At 42.7% G+C, this 13,309-nt stretch overlaps 1 long non-coding RNA gene across 1 annotated transcript; it reads right to left on the reverse strand.

Moving 5' to 3' along the window:
* Positions 1–924: 924 nt before the first annotated feature.
* Positions 925–10,363, reverse strand: LOC132711420 (uncharacterized). The gene is made up of 3 exons (XR_009622274.2): positions 10,276–10,363; positions 4,458–4,835; positions 925–1,475 (listed from the first exon to the last, which is right to left on the reverse strand). It is a non-coding gene; the product is annotated as an uncharacterized LOC132711420 (long non-coding RNA).
* Between the last annotated feature and the right edge of the window lie 2,946 nt (positions 10,364–13,309).

The raw sequence follows: 13,309 nt of genomic DNA on the forward strand, positions 1-13,309 counted from the left end.
AACCTATAGCACGCATGCCAGAAGTAGCATACAGAGCCATCTCTCCAGGCACGCCAGCCATCACTCATTGCTCTTCCGGGTTCTGGCATGCACATGCACACCAGCCAGCTGGTCTTCATGCGCGCATGCGCACCAGGGAGCTGCTCTTCTGGTTTCCGGTGCTCCTGCACGCACAAAGCTTCTTTGTCCTTGTGCACGCAGGAGTGCCAGCCAGCTGGTCTTTGCAGGAGCATGCGTGCCAGAAACCGGAAGACCATGTGACCGGTATGCATGTGCACTCCGGAGACCGGAAGCTCAGGTGCTCTTCCAGTTTCTGGCGCTCCTCCCCATGTGCTTTCTTTTCAGCGCTCAGTGCTGAAAAGGTTCTCCAACACTGTGATGGACAGATACTAGAGATAGATAGATAGATAGATAGATAGATAGATAGATAGATAGATAGATAGATAGATAGATAGATAGATAGATAGATAATAGATAGATAGATAGATAGATAGATAGATAGATAGATAGATAGATAGATAGATAGGAGATGATGGAGATGGAGATGGAGGTAGAGATGAGAGAGATAGAGATGAGAGATGGAGATAGAGATAGAGATAGAAATAGAGGATAGAGATGATAGAGATGATGGAGATGGAGATGGAGATGGAGATGGAAGATGGAGATAGAGATAGAGATAGAGGTATATTTTAAAAGTACAAAGCTAATAAATCCTATGACAAATCTGTTGCTCCATTTTTTTAAAGAGATCCACATAATATGTAACCTGCAAAGGGTTGATTTCATTTTATTGCATTTATTAAATAGATTTATATATCCACCCAACTCACCCCTAGTGACTTGGGGCAGCTTACAAAAAAAAAGCGGGGGGGCTTTAGATTGCTTTTTCAATCTGGAAATTTACCCAGACTTTTTTTTTTTTGTCTTATAGTACATGTGGGATTTGGGTTGCTGAGTTACTCTTTTTAACATATGCCTTTTTCTTAGTTCACCTTTACTTCTAAGCTTCCCACAAACTCCACCCCCAAGGTATTGTAAGGTGCAAATGTAATAAGCAATCCAGGTTATAAATTAGTCCATTGGTAAAATCAATCAATAAATAATGCTAACAATTCCCCGAGATCGGTTAATTGCCCTGTAATAGAATTAACGGACCTACACATCGGAGATAACAAACTAGAGTGAAAAATGGTGATTTTAGTCCTGAATTAATTTAAGGAATTCCCCAAATGGTTTACGAATAAAGGAACGAACGGAAATGTTACAAAGCATATAGTAATCAAAAAGTAGATGAAAAATATTCTCACCTATAATTAAATGTTTGTCAGTAGAAACGGTAGAGTAATAATAAAAAGCCATTGATCTCTCTTTTTTATCCTGCTCTACGGAGTGGAGAGTTGGTCTCTGACAGAAAGCCACTTGAAGAGACGAGAAGCATTTGAAATGTGGATTTACAGGCAGCTGTTACGAATAAGCTGGTTGACAAAAATCAGAAATGAGGAGGTCATAAGCCGCCTGGGAAAGCGAAGGGAAATCATCGAAACCATTAAAGTTAGAATATTTCGGACATGTGAGGTGACACCTGGAAAAATGCGCCATACTTCACTTAATCCTCCAGGGAAAGATTGAAGGCAAACAAGGTCCAGGCATAAGATCTTTTATCTATTATGGCTCTGCTTGAAGGAGGTAGATCTTCGTTATTTAGAAAAGACTAGCCCAGGCCTTAATGGCCCATTGACAAAGATGGAGGGGTTGGGGCTGAATTTCTGCCTCCCTTTTAGGGGAAATATTCTGCCCTTTTAATATTTCCTAAAATATCTCATTTTCCTAGGAGAGGGGTGGGTGCTAACTTCCTACAATGTCATGCGTGCAAATTCATCGGCAACGTCAGCGGTGCTAGGAATGGTGAGTGGAACAAGAAGAAGGGGCAAGCAAAGACCATACTGGCTTGATAATATCAAAACTGATAACAACGATGAACCTCTAACAACTGAAAGAAGCTGTGTATCACAGTACAAAAGAAGAAGGACTAGGGTAGACATGATAGCAGAATAAGCGTTGGAAGGGACCTTGGAGGTCATCTAGTCCAGCCCCCTACTCAGGCAGGATACCCTATACCATTTCAGACAAATGGCTGTCCAGTCTCTTCTTAAAAACCTCCAGTGATGAAGCACCCACAACTTCTGTAGGCAAAAGCTGTTCCACTGGTTAATTAACCTGGCTATTTGCGGGACCGCCTGCTACCACCAATAGCCTCCCACCGACCAGTACGCTTCCATAGAGAGGGGCTCCTCCGGGTGCCGTCGGCCAAACAATGTCGACTGGCGGCCCCCAGGGGGAGAGCCTTCTCTGTGGGGGCACCTACGATCTGGAACGAGCTCCCCCCGGAGATACGGAGGATTCCGGATCTGCGTACCTTCCGTCGCACGCTTAAGACGTTCCTATTCCAGCAAGCCGGCCTGACCTAAACTTCTCCTCTTTTAAATGGGAATTTTAAATTTGGTTTTAAATTATTGGGGTTTTAAAATGGTTCAGCCAAATTTATTTAATTCGTTTTATCTCCATTTTCAATTTTGTATTTATATGTTTTATTTTATGGCTGTTCACCGCCCTGAGTCCTTCGGGAGTAGGGCGGTATACAAATTTAATAATAATAAAAAAAATTAACAGAATAACAGAGTTGGAAGGGACCTTGGAGGGAGTCCAATCTCCTGCTCAAGCAAGAGACCCTTTACTGTTTCAGACAAATGGTTATCCAACATCTTCTTAAAAACTTCCAGTGTTGGAGCATTCACAACTTCTGAAGGCAAGTTGTTCCACTGATTAATTGTTCTCACTGTCAGGAAATTTTTCCTTAGTTCTACATTGCTTTTCTCCTTGATTAGTTTCCATCCGTTGCTTCTTGTGCTGCCTTCACGTGCAGTCTTTCAATATTTGAGGGGCAGCCACAAAGAAGAGAGGGTGGGGGTCAACCTATTATCCAAAGCACCTGAAGGCAGGACAAGAACCAACAGGTGGAAGTTAAAGAAGGAGAGAAGCAACCTGGAACTAAGGAGGAATTTCCTGGCAATGAGAGCAAATCAATCAGTGAAACAGCTTGCCTTGAGAAGTTGTGGATGCTCCATCACTGGAAGATTTCAAGTGGGGTTAACCTATTTTTCAAAGCACCAGAAGGCAAGAGAAGAAACAAGACATGATAGCAGTGTTTCAATTCTAGAGGGGTTCCTACAAAGACAAGGAGGGTCAACTTATTTTCCAAAGCAAAGGAAGGCAAGGCAAGAAACAACGGATGGAAACTAATCAAGGAGAGAAGCAACCTAGAACTAAGGAGAAATTTCCTGACAGTGAGAACAATCAACCAGTGGAACAGCTTAGCTTCAGAAGTTGTGGGTGGTCCAACACCAGAGTCTTTTAAGAAGAGTTTGGACAAACCCTTTGTCTGAAAAGGTATCTCCTGTGTCTCCTCTTTGAGCAGGGGAGTGTTGTGGCTCCGTTGCCTGAGCCTGGGCTATCAACAGATGCAGACTCTGAGAGTGAGGGAGAGGAGTTGGCAAGGCCTTCCTCTCCAGGACCCTCCTCTCTGGCAATGCCTCCGGAGAACACTAAAGGCCAAAAGATAGGCCCAGAGCCAAGCACGTCCCCGCAGCCACAGGTGGACAGTGACAAAGGAGATAAATGCTGGCTGGACCCTCGGCAGCGGCGCAGGGAGAAGCGTGCGCAGCAGAGGGGAAGGCGTGCCAGAGATTAGCTGAGTCACTGGACCACACCCCACAGGGTATAAATGTGGGTGTGGTGGCTGGTTCAGTTTGTGACGAGCAAAAACTAGAAATAATCCATGATCTCTGCGTTACTGGACTTCTGCCTGCCTTGTCGGACTGCATTTGGAGTAATCCTTGTATTGTTGAAACTCTGCCTGCTTTATCGGAATGCTTGCAGTCTAATCTTTGTTTTGTGTGAGTAAAGTCTGAATTGGCAGCTAGCCACTGGGTTGCTGCCAGCTTTATCTTCAAAGATTTTGTCGTGTGGCTTATTAACTCCGGGCCGTCCGTGGGGGTGCGTGTGTGGGACGGGGACAGAACAGGGGGGTTGGACTAGAAGACCTCTGAGGTCCCTTCCAACTCTGTGTTATTCTGTTATTCTAGTCTGCCTTTGTCCCTAAAGGAAAAACAAAGACTTTCTCTCCAGGTTAGAGGCAAGATTAAAAGTTCCCAGGACGGTTGAGTCTAGAAATAGCTTCTCAATGACAGACAGTAAGTTTTCTTTGTTGGAAAACCTTGTTGCTCTGCCAACCAAGTTGCTGTCAAACCAAATCTGTGATTATTTTTTTTTACCCTGGCTCATGCTCCCCCCCCCCAGTGAGAACATCTGGATCCCGATGCCTGCATCTGATTTCTTTCTTCCTTGGAGACTGATCTGAATTTTATGTAAAGTTGTCCCCAGAGGGCGAAACAAGTTACCTTTTAGCATGCTGCTTTTGGCTTCACGATGCACCGTTCTAATTTAAATAAAATGTGGTGTGCTTCTTCTTTTTTTTTTTCTTTAAAAAAAAAAGTCCTGTCTGGATTATAAAAGTAAGGAAGTGGCATTGTTCGCATTTGGTTCCTTCTAATTACATTTGCCCTGTCAGTGAGATGCCAAGCAGACTAGGAGGAAATCAGCAACCGTCTCCCTGGGGGTTTTCGTTGTTACAGGAAGGCTGTCTCCGATGGCTTCGACGTGACAATTTCCTCCTCTCCTACTTCAAAGTTGAGTGTGTTTCCCTCTGGACAAATTTGGATTTGATTATTTGCATCAGCTTCCGTGGTCTCAAGCTGGTTGATTAGCATCTCGCTCACCTAAAAAAAATTAGAACACTGGGGTGGGAAGGAGACAACTGCCGATAACCAAGCAGTAGACATGTAGAACAGTAGAACAAAAAAGAAGATTGAGTGGAAAATTGGTCTTCTGTAATTCTTGACCTCCTGAAGAAAATTGACCATGGCTATCCTTTGGAAGGACAGATCCTGAAGCTGAAGCTCAAATATGCTGGCCACCAAATGAAAAGAGAGGACTCCTTGGAGAAGATCCTAATGTTGGGGAAGTTGGAAGGCAAAAGGCAGAGGATAAGGTTGAGCAGTTGTGAAGAATTGACGCTTTCGAATTGTGGTGCTGGAGAAGACTTTTTTTTTTAAAAAAAGTTTTTATTTTTATTTTTCATAAACAGATTTACACGTACAGTCATTTCCATCATTTTTCATTCATCTTTTCTTTTAACTTTCATTTTTAATCTTTACTTGAGGGACTTGAACACTGGGCCCTCTCTAACAAAAGGAAATTCAATGTAGAGAAAAGTAAACCCCTACACTTAGGTAAGAAAAACCAAAAGTACACATATAAACTGGGGGAAACCAGGCTTAAGAGCAGTGACTGTGAGAGGGATCTTGGAGTCTTAGTGGACAACCAGCTAAATAGACTGAAAAGACTTATATGAGGCTCCCCTTGAGGAGCACCCGGAGGCTCCAATTGGTCCAGAGTGCGGCCGCGCGGGTGGTGACGGGAGCAATGTGGCGCTCTCATGTGACCCCCCTCCTGCGCGAGCTGCACTGGCTCCCGGTGGTCTTCCGGGTGCGCTTCAAGGATTTGGTTACTACCTTTAGAGCGCTCCATGGCTCAGGACCAGGGTACTTACGAGACCGCCTCCTGCCACCAGTAGCCTCTCACCGACCAGTTCGCTCCTACAGAGAGGGGCTCCTCGGGGTGCCGTCAGCCAAACAATGTCGACTGACGGCCCCCAGGAGGAGAGCCTTCTCTGTGGGGGCACCTGCCATCTGGAACGAGCTCCCCCCGGAGATACGGAGGATCCAAGACCTACGCATCTTCCGCCGCGCCCTAAAAACGTTTTTATTGCAACAGGCTGGTCTGGCCTAACTCTCCCTTTTAAATTGGCCTTTAAATTGGCTTTAAATTGGGTTTTAAATCTCTTTTAGTTAAATTGGATGTTTTAATCTTTGAACCTAATCCTAAATTATTTAATATTTTTTAATAGTTTTTAACTTTTGTATGTCTTTGTATTTATTTATGGTTGTTCACCGCCCTGAGTCCCTCGGGAGTAGGGCGGTATACAAATATGAAAAATAAATAAATAAATAAATAAATAAAATAGGAGCCAGCAATGTGCAGCAGCTGCCCAAAAAGCCAATGCAATCCTAAATTGCATTAACAGACACAATCAAGATCAAGTGAGGTACTAATATCATTCTATAAAGCCCTAGTAAGACCACACCTAGAGTACTGCATCTAATTTTGATCACCACACTATAAAAAAGATGTTGAGACTCTAGAAAAAGTGCAGAGAAGAGCAACCAGGATGATTAGGGGACTGGAGGCTAAAACATATGAAGAACGGTTGCAGGAACTGGGCATGGCTAGTCTAGTGAAGAAAAGGACCAGGGGAGACATGATAGCTGTCTTCCAATACTTGAGGGGCCGCCCCAGAGAGGAGCTGTTTTCCAAAGCACCTGAAGGCCAGACAAGGAATAATGAATGGAAACTGAGCAAGGGGAGATTCAACCTGAAAATGAGGAGGAATTCCTGACAGTGAGAACAATCAACCCGTGGAACAGAAGTTGCCTTCAGAAGTTGTGGGAGCTTCATCACTTGAGACTTTCAAGAAAAGATTGGACTGCCATTTGTTAGAAATGGTGTAGGGTCTCCTGCTTAAGCAGGGGGTTGGACTAGATGACCTATAAGGTCCCTTTCAACTCTGTTAATCTGTCCCTTGGACTGCAAGGCCATCAAACTGGTCAGTCCTAGAGGAGATCAACCCTGATTGCTCTTTAGAAGGCCAGATCCTGAAGATGAAACTCAAATACTTTGGCCACCTAATGAGAAGGAAGGACTCACTGGAGAAGAGCCTAATGCTGGGAACGATGGAGGGCAAAAGAAAAAGGGGACGGTAGCGAATGAGGTGGCTGGATGGAGTCACTGAAGCAGTCGGCGTGAGCTTAAATGGACTCCCGAGGATGGTAGAGGACAGGAAGGCCTGGAGGAACGTTGTCCATGGGGTCACGATGGGTCAGACATGACTTCGTAACTAACAACAACAACACTTAAGGAGACACAACATGATGGCACATGAGTCCATTGTGTCTGTCGAAAGATAGTTTTTTCTCTTTGGATCTAAGAGAAGTAAAACATCAATGGATATTTCTTAGAAGGAAGCCTTATTCTTGCGTTACGCATTTATTTAAACACTGCTGTCCTGTGAATGAATATATACAGAAAATTTTTGATTGGGCCAAGCCCAAAAATCTTGAATTGGCCAACATGGACCCTTGAGAGGGTAAAAGCCATATTTTTCGGAGTATAAAACACACTTATATAAGATAAGTGTAATAAGTGTATAAGACACACTTCCTCCTAAAAGAGGCTGAAAATTTGGGTGCGTTTTATACTCCGAATGTAACCCCGTGCAGTGCCCAAAATGGCTACACAAAATGGCTACCCGGAACAGCTAGTGCCTTCTCTTACCCCTTCTGCGTTTTGCCTGCTTTAGTCACTCGAGCTCCCTCCAAGGATCAGCTGTGCTTTTGAAACTGTTTTTCAGCCCCAATGAGGGCGAAGTGATCTTCTGTGCTTTGCCTGCTTTTCAAATTGCTGCTCCCTCCGACAATCAGCTGTGCTTTAGAAGCACAGTCCCAACCAGCCCCACCCTCAAAACTAGCGAGCAAACTAATGTGCTGGGACTAGCCAGATGAATACCCGGTAGGCAGAATTTCCCCCCCCCCATTTTACTCCCCAAAAACTAAGTCCCCCCCCTATTTTACTCCCCAAAACTATACTCCGGTGCGTCTTATACACTGAAAAATACTGTAATTGAAATACAATGCATTATAACCAACGGTAGAAATGTAGATGTGGAAATAATGATCCATTTTCTCTGTAATTAGAAAGACAGTTCACTTATCAATTGAGTCTCGATGTGTTTTATTTTATTTGTTCTGACGTATCCTTGGCATCGCCCAAAATACTGAATTTCTTTGAAGCCCTTGCCCTAACATCTATAACTGACCCTGGATACAAACACTAGTTGTCAGTTGCTCTTGGCCATTCCTTGTATCAATTTTATTTATCACCTTGGGCGTGCTCATTGTTTTCCGAAATGCTCAAACCTGACAAAATTGGTTATTCTAATCCTTCTGATTCTACTTATAATGCCTTGGTAAGGCCACACTTGGAATACTGCATTCAGTTTTGGTCTCCGTGATGTAAAAAAGATGTTGAGACTCTAGAAAGAGTGCAGAGAAGAGCAACTGGGGGCTAAAACATAAGAAGAACGGTTGCAGGAACTGGGTATGTCTAGTTTAATGAAAAGAAGGACTGGGGAGACATGATAGCAGTCTTCTAATATCTCAGGGGCTGCCACAAAGAAGAGGGAGTCAAGCTATTCTCCAAAGCACCTGAAGGTAGGACAAGAAGCAATGGGGAAAAACTAATCAAGGAGAGAAGCAACCTAGAACTAAGGAGAAATTTCCTGCCAGTGAGAACAATGAATCAGTAAAACAACTTGCCTCCAGAAATTGTGAATGCTCCAACCCTGGAAATTTTTAAGATGTTGGATAACCATTTGTCTGAAGTGGTGTAGGGTTTCATGCCTGGGCAGGGTGTTGGACTAGAAGACCTCCAAGGTCCCTTCCAATTCTGTTATTCTATTCTATTCAAACTAATCAGGGAGAGAAGCAACCTGGAATTAAGGAGAAACTGCCTAACAAGGAGCACAATTAGCCTGTTTCTATTCTATTCTATTCTATTCTATTCTATTCTATTCTATTCTATTCTATTCTATTCTATTCTATTCTATTCTATTCTATTCTATTCTATTCTACTCATTAAGAGCCTGGAGGCTAAAATATACGAAGAACGGTTACAGGAATTGGGTATGGCTAGTCCAGTAAAAAAAAGAACTAGGGGTGATAGCATGATAGCAGTCTTCCAGTATTTGGGGGCTGCCACAGAGAAGAGTGGGGGGGGGGGGGGATCAACCTATTATCTAAAGCATCTGAAGGCAGGACAAAAAGCAATGGATGGAAACTAATCAAGGAGAGAAGCACCCTAGAACTAAGAAGGAATTTCCTGACGGTGAGAACAATTAATCAGTGGAACAGTTTGCTTCCAGTAGTTGTGGGTGCTCCAACACTGGAGGTTTCTGAGAAGAGCTGGACAACACTTGTTTGAAATAGTATAGCCCCCATCTATTCTGTGCCTCCCAAGTTCTAGCTGATTGGGAGGAAATGGGGATTTTGCAGTAACCTTCCCCTGGAGTGGGGAGGGAATGGAGATTTTACAGTAACCTTCCCCTGGAGTGGGGTGGGAATGGAGATTTTACGGTATCCTTCCCCTGCCATGCCCACCAAGCAATGCCATGCCCACCAAGCCATGCCGACAGAACTAGCATGCGCCCGCCGGCCAGCTGATTTTCAGGCCTTCTGGGCCCACCAGAAGTAGGGAAACAGCCTGTTTTCTGCCTCCGGAGGGCCTCGGGGGGGGGGAAGACCCGTTTTTTTCCTGTCCTCAGCCTCCAGAGCCTCTCTAGGAGTCTGGGGAGGCCAATAATGGCCTTCCCCACCTCCTCGGAGGCCCTCCAGAGGCCAAAAACAGCCCATTTGCCAACTTCCGGTGGGACTAGAAGGCCCATTTTTTGCTGTCCCCAGCCTCCAGAGCCTCTCTTGGAGTCTGGGGAGGGCGAAAATGGCCTTCCACCCCCCCCCAGAGGCCCTCCAGAGGTCAAAAATGGCCCATTTGCTGACCTACGATCCCACCAGCTCTGGAGGCTCTGGAGGCTGGGGACAGGAAAAAACGGGCCTTCCCCACCACCCCTAGAGGCCCTCTGGAGGCAGGAAACAGCCTGTTTCCCTATTTCTGGTGGGCCCAGAAGGCCCAAAAATCAGCTGGCCAGCCCACGCATGCGTGACTGAGCTGAGCTCAATTGCCCACTGATATGGCTACGTGTGCCACCTATGACACGCGTGCCATAGGTTTGCCATCACGGGTATAAAGTCTCCTGTTTGAACAGGGGGTTGGACTAGAAGACCTCCAAGGTCCTTCCCAACTCTATTTTTCGCTATTCAGTATAAATTTCATTTCATTCTAGTAGCAATCGCTGGTTTTTGAACCGGAATGTCCCAAAGTCCTCTTGATATTAAGACTGCAGTTTTGAAAAATCCACGTCATTGTTCACGTTAGATGGAGCTGACAGAAGTTGAAATCCAAAACATATACTGTAGAGCATGAAATTACCTGCCTTTATTTGAAACAATTGTCTGGCCTCTCAGCAGTCGTACAGGGTTAATAGCAATTGTGAGGCTTTGTTTTGTAAATGGATCTCTTGCCTTATCAGAGACCTCTGAAATTTTGCTGGTTTGCTTTCATTCTCAAATTCAGAGCTCTTTTTTTTTCTTCAGAAATTCTAGACCCAGTTTATAGAAGAAATTATTTCACGATTCCCCCACCCCCTAATATATTCATATTTGACCTCTGTCATTGTTTAATAAGAACTACAATGCTAAAATTCTAATGGACATTTCATTATTAGGTCATCTCAATGGCCCTTTCAAGGCTTCTTGCTTTGATCTACCAATCAAAATTATTTTTCACTTCTCTTCCTAACTTCACAATGCTCTGATTCTGTAGACATGGCCAAATTCATTGGGACCATTTCAAACAAGAGTCAATTCACTGGGAGCCATTTAGAAGCAACTTTTCTCCTATTTTTGCAAGTAATGAGGTTACTGCAAAATTTACAAATCCCAAGGAAAATCAAATGTCAAGAAAAGACATCTTCAGATTTATCCAAATCTCTCTCATCTATCTATCCATTTATTCATCTATCTATCTATCATCTATCTATCTATCTATCTATCTATCTATCTATTATCATTATCTATCATCTATCATCTATATCTACCATCTATCTATCTCTCAAACTTTGTCTATCCATGTATCCATCCATCCATCCATCCATCCATCCATCCATCCATCCATCCATCTATCCCTATCCATCTATTCATCTATCTATCTATCTATCTATCTATCTATCTATCTATCTATCTATCTATCTATCTATCTATCATCTATCTATCTATCTTCTATATTTTATCTTCTATCTATATCTAACATCTATCTAGCTCTTGATCTTTGTCTGTCCCTGTATCTATCCATCCATCTATCCATCCGTCTATCCCTATCCATCTATTCATCTATCCATCTATCCAACTTTATCTACATCTATCTATCATCTATCTATCTATCTATCTATCTATCTATCTATCTATCTATCTTCTATCGTCTATCGTCTATCATCTATCTATATCTAACATCTATCTAGCTCTTGATCTTTGTCTGTCCCTGTATCTATCCATCCATCTATCCATCCATCTACTCCTATCCATCTATCCATCTATCCATCTATCCAACTCTATCTACATCTATCTATCTATCTATCTATCTATCTATCTATCTATCTATCTATCATCTATCTATCTCTATCTATCATCTATTATCTATCTACTTCTATTGGTTGTGGAATAATGATTCTGATCCATTTCCTTTTACAATCCCTCTGGGTTTTTTTCTTTTCTTTTTCTTTTCTTCTTCCTCAGAATTGTTGGGACGACTTCAGTCAAACCAGAATTTATTACCATGATTTACTAACAAAATTATTTGCATGACTTCTGTCAATGCTATTTGCATACCATTATTATGAAAGCCGCTTATTTGGAGAGCGGAGATGATATACGAGGGTTTATAACAAGCGTGCCTTGTTATTTAGACTTGATTTTTCATATGCAAAGGCAAGGGATACAAGCCCTGGAGACTGGCAGTCCTTTTTCTCATAGTGCAGCAATTGTTGTATATCTGCAGGGGGGGAAAAAGGGACAATATTTTTTTGTCCTTCTTGACCCCAAAGCTGAAATTCTGCTCGAGTGAAAACAATTATCGGCAGTGGACAGATATGGATAAGAAACCGCAATTCGTCTTTCTCACTCCCTTCAAATGTTGATGTTGCTATTCCTTTATTTTTTTTTTTCCAAATGATGGATGGCTCGAACTGTGGGAGCAGGACACTCTTCACACACACACACACACACACACACACACACACACAATCACACTTGAGCTCTGAAAGAACTTTGGCCCCAAAACCTTGATCTTATGAAGGGGTGGAGTCAGAGGTGGGTTTGCAAACCGGTAGCGAAGATAAGTGAATACCACCAGTGGTGGAAACTAATCAAGGACAGAAGAACTAAGGAGAAATTCCCTGACAGTGAGAACAATTAATCAGCGGAACAACTTGCCTCCAGAAGTTGTGAATGCTCCAATACTGGAAGTTTTTAAGAAGATGTTGGATAACGATTTGTCTGAAGTGGTGTAGGGTTTCCTGCCTAGGCAGGGGGTTGGACTAGAAGACCTCCAAGGTCCCTTCCTACTCTGTTGTTCTATTCTATTCTATTCTATTCTATTCTATTCTATTCTATTCTATTCTATTCTATTCTATTCCATATATCCTATCCTATCCTATCCTATCCTATCCTATCCTATCCTATCCTATTCTATTCTATCCTATCCTATCCTATCCTATCCTATCCTATCCTATCCTATCCTATCCATTCCATATATTCTATTCTATTCTATTCTATTCTATTCTGTTCTGTTCTGTTCTGTTCTGTTCTGTTCTGTTCTGTTCTGTTCTGTTCTTTCTATCCTATCCTATCCTATCCTATCCTATCCTATCCTATCCTATCCTATCCTATCCTATCCTATCCTATCCATCTATTCTATTCTATTCTATTCTATTCTATTCTATTCTATTCTATTCTATTCTATTCTATTCTATTCTATTCTATTCTATTCTATTCTATTCTATTCTATTCTATTCAACCAAGGATTTTATTAGCTTTCTTGGCTGCTGCCACACACTGCTAGCTCATGTTTAAATGATTAGGACTCCACTAGGACACCAAGGCCCCACTTATTTTCAGCTTTTCTGGTTTTTTTTACCATTATACTTGTTACTCTCTGAATAACAGTGATCCTGATCCAATCCTCCCTATATTCAGACCCTGCTTACATTTTCACTGTGATTTTTTCCATTCGTACCTTTCAAACACCCAGAAGATGAGAAAGAGAGGGCTGAAAAAGAAAAAGAACATATCAAAGGACAGGAAAGTCATGAAACTTCTTTTTCTCTTTTAAAAATAATAATAATAATAATACTCGCCCCTCCATTCCAAATAGAGCAGTGCAGAATTTTCGGTTCCACTTTTGAAAATTG

This window comes from Pantherophis guttatus, chromosome 2 (assembly GCF_059756535.1).
Source record: "Pantherophis guttatus breed Tessera chromosome 2, ASM5975653v1, whole genome shotgun sequence".
In the NCBI taxonomy this organism is placed as follows: Eukaryota; Metazoa; Chordata; class Lepidosauria; order Squamata; family Colubridae; genus Pantherophis; species Pantherophis guttatus.